This window comes from Haliaeetus leucocephalus, unplaced genomic scaffold (assembly GCF_000737465.1).
Source record: "Haliaeetus leucocephalus isolate CR32 unplaced genomic scaffold, Haliaeetus_leucocephalus-4.0 Scaffold150, whole genome shotgun sequence".
NCBI lineage: Eukaryota > Metazoa > Chordata > Aves > Accipitriformes > Accipitridae > Haliaeetus > Haliaeetus leucocephalus.
This window is the reverse complement of record NW_010972586.1, coordinates 2,367,785-2,371,982: the sequence shown is the minus strand read 5'-3', so window position 1 is coordinate 2,371,982 and position 4,198 is coordinate 2,367,785.

The window sequence follows — 4,198 nt, the reverse complement described above, 5'->3', positions numbered from 1 at the left end:
CCATCCATTGCAGCACTCCAGTCATGAGAGTCATCCCACTGCCATCAGGTATTTATACACATAGGTAAGATTCTCCTGACCCTTCTCTTCCCCAGGGTTAACAGTCTCAGCTCTCTCAGCCTCTGTTCATATGAAAGACGTTCCAGTCCCTTAATCATCTTTGTGTCTCTGTGCTGGACTTGCTTCAGTAAGTCTATAACTGTCTTGTACTGGGGACCCCAGAACTGGAGCCAGGACTGCAAGTTTGGCCTCATCAGTGCTGAGTAGAGGGGAAGGATCCCCTTCAATATGCTGGCAGTGCCCTTACTAATGCGGCGCAGATGGGTGCTGGTCTCTGCCACAAGGGCACGTTGCTGGCTCATAGTCAGCTTGGTGTCCACTGGGACCCCCAAGTCCCTCTCCGTAAAGCCATTTTCCAGCCATTTGTCTCCCAGTGTGTACTGGTGCTTGGGGTTATTTCTCCGCAGATGCAGGACGTTGCATTTCCCGTTGCTGAACTTGATGTGATTCCTCTCAGTCCAGTTCTCCAGCCTGTCCAGTTACCTCTGAACAGCAGCACAACCATCTGGTGTACCCTCTACTCCTTCCAGTTTTGTGTCATCTGCAAACTTGCTGACTCCATTGTCCAGATCCTTAATGATGAGGTTAAACAGTACTGGCTCCATATTAATCCTGGGGTAAACCATTAGTGACTTGCCTCTAATGGGACTTTGTGCCACTGATCATAACGCTCTTGGACCCAGCTGTTCAGCCAGTTTTCAAGCCACCTTACTGTTCACTTATCTAACCTGTACTTTGTCAGCTTGTTTATGAGATGCTATGGGATACTGTGTCAAATGCTTTACTAAAGTAAAGGTAAACAATATCCACTGCTCTCTCCTCATCCACTAAGCCAGCCACCTAATTGTAAAATGTTGTTGTTGGTTAAGCATGATTTCCCCATCACAAATCCATACTGACTACCCCTAGTCACTTTCTTGTCCTTCCCATGTTTGGAAATGGTTTCCAGGATTAGTTGCTCCATCAACTGTTACTATAATAAACACAAGGGAAACTCACACTACATCTCATGAAATTTGTGATGGAGCAGCAAGTGAGTTTTCAGCAGGGTAATATTTCCAGTCTGTGACACTGCTACCATCATATAACATCAAAAACCTGTTGCTCATGAAGACAGTGCAGGTAATTACACGAAGGGCTTGGTGCATAGCAAAGTATCTCACAAAAGAGTAGCATTGGTCTTCCTTAACTGCATAGTTAGTATGACAAGCTTCAAAATGATGGAAATTTTACCAGACCCTTAAGATAAACACACCTGAAAATTAATTTAGAATTTTTCAGTAATTTATACATGTCCCTCCAATACAAACCTGCCCTTCCTTTCTCAAAAATAAATATACAGTTTTAAGTGTTGGGCTTTTCATACAGAATAGTCTGTATATTGTTCCTTCAGAACAGATGGTAGAAGTGAAATAAAAATCTTGATTCTTATTAAGGTGTGGTTGGATTTTATTCTCACCAAAGTTCTCTTGTGTGAATATGAATTATTTTGATGAGAACAGTCAAGTGCAAGAACAGCCTTCACTGAGCTGACATCTGTTGTCAATACAATAATTTAAATGAATAAGTTTGACTAAATTGATCCAAAAAATAATGACAGTAACATTAATGATTTTATGGGTAAAAAAAAAAATCGTACTATGCAGTAGCTTCAAAGAAAAATTGAAGAACTGAACAGCTTAATAGATGTGCCAACAGTTTGACTAAGCAAAAGTCTGTATAACCTTTAAAGAGTCTGTTAACAGCACAGAGGAAAAATAAAAATCAAATGAAATTTTCTAAAATTGATTTATTTCTTTGTGGTCTTTTCCTACAGCTAACTAATTAACCTAGAAGTGGCATTGTTATCATAGATAGGGAACCTGCAAAACAATGGTGTCAGCGCATCATTATACTGTTGTTTGAGTGTTGTCTTTTCAGAGGTTTCTCTGGGTTAATGATCTGCTGTGAGAACACAGAATATCTATGCAAATGACCAGCATAGCAATGCAATCTTTTCAGGCATTCTATTCTGAGGTGTAATGAGAAACACCTTAACACAAATCACAAACTGCTCTTGTGTGTCACTGACTTGTTCAAAGCAGGTATTTCATAAGCTAGAGAGCTGCTTGCAGTTAAAGATATATTTTCACAAAAAGCAAAGTGAATGGCTTCAAAAAAATAACCCTGTTGTCCAAAGTCAGTGGATAGGGCCTTTGGTAGAACAGCATGTCTTTCGAAATGTTTCTTATACAGCATTGCAAGTACAATACGATAGATTAAGGCAACCCAGTGAGTTCAGAGGTTGATCCAAGTTTTCCAACAAAAGCTGCTCTCTCTCTTAGCTTCACCAGGGCTAAGGAATCAAAAATGGCAGCGCTCCAGGATTAGAAACTTTGGTTTTGTCCTGTATTGCCAGATTTAAAAATCGTTTTGCATTATCCACTGTAGCTTCAGTGAAATGTTGAGGCTCAGATAGGTTGGAATTGACCCTACAGAAGAAGAAGCAGCCCTATTTTTTGAAAGGGGGTGATACGGATACCCTGAGGAATAGAAATAATGATCTGACTAATATTTTTTTAAAAATAGGTTTTGTCTTTTCAGCTTGGCTGCCAGGAGGCAAACAACTACACATCTAGTTTTTATTTCACTTTGGTTAGTTTTTTAACAGTCAATGAAGACTGCAAGACAGTATAGCTTAGCACAAAGGAAGCGACCATTCAGAATCTGAAGTCCACCAATATAAACAGAAATACTCTGCATGAATTAAATCCCAGAATAATCATTGCAGATTCTTGCAGAGTATGGCATAGTTTAACTGCTAATTTGCTGAAGGATATACTGAAGTTCAAGTTATGATAGCCATTTAAGCTTTTTCTCCAGCAATCTTTTAATTGGTAATTATTTTAATAAAATAAATAAGATGTTAGTTAAACCAGAAAATACTGAGAAAAATAAAAGCAAAGCCAAATAATTTCAAGATAGGTTGAAATCTAAAATTGCCATTTTTACTATAAAACAGAATATATTTAAATTTGCAAGGTAGTGATCCAAATTGACCTCTGAAGCTGCTGCAAAGACTCCCTAACACTACATTTAGATGGGGTTTGAACAAGTCTCTTTCCATTTTACTTAAAAGAAACACGAAGAAGCATGGAAAGTATAATGTAGTTATAATGAAGAAAAACTAATGGGAGTCTATTTGTATAATAGAAATAGAATAGAAACTAGATAAAGTGACAAGGAAAAAGCAATGTCCTACACCTCATTTCATGCACAAAGTGCTCCATTCCACTGCAAGAGTAGGTTTGGGGTTGTTTTGTATCTCTTAATGGCAGTGATATGCTTTTGCTGCCCTCATGAAACATCTGTTTGACACTTGCTTACTGACAATCTATAAAATAATATCACAGTTTGCACTTGTGTAGAGGTAGCTGACCTCCTAAAATAGGTAAGCTTATTCTGCTGGATTTGCTCAAGCCTCTTATGAGACCTAGCGCTAACCACCTTGTGTAAATCCAGTGCACACAGCAAAACCAAGTATGTTTCAGTCTTTCATAGCTTCTCCATTTCCTTGGCCTGTATACGTAAAAATGTTCTTGCTACAGAGCACCTGGGAAATTTTCTTACATTACTAACAGCTGACTAAACTGAACAATCTATATAATGTGTGTTTCCCATTTGCTTTGGACTAGAAGATGGCATTAAACTTCACAGCAGGGAATGTATTTTTCATGTACTCTCAATCACTTCAACCATTACCACCTTGGTTATGCACACCATGTGTAAAGGAAAAAGTAATTTTCATTAAAGCAAAAGAAAGAGAAAGGAATAGCAGATAGCTGTCAGATATGGTTATAATTTCTTCTCCTGGTTCAAGAGAAAGGCAACTAAAAGCTCTGGTACTGCTGACAGATGCAGTCATTATGATTATATCTGGAAATACATCACAGAGTTTTTAGTATTACTATTAGCTTAAAATAGTCAACACCAAAATATGTTAAAAGAAAATATGATAAAATCTCTTTTCTTTTTACAGAAGCTGGTAAATCTGTAGTAAGTTAATGTAATGCAAAGGAGAGAAGGAAGCTTCATAGCTGAGATGACTAAATGATGTTTGAATGGCTGGATTCAAAGCAACTCCAGACCAAGAAATTGT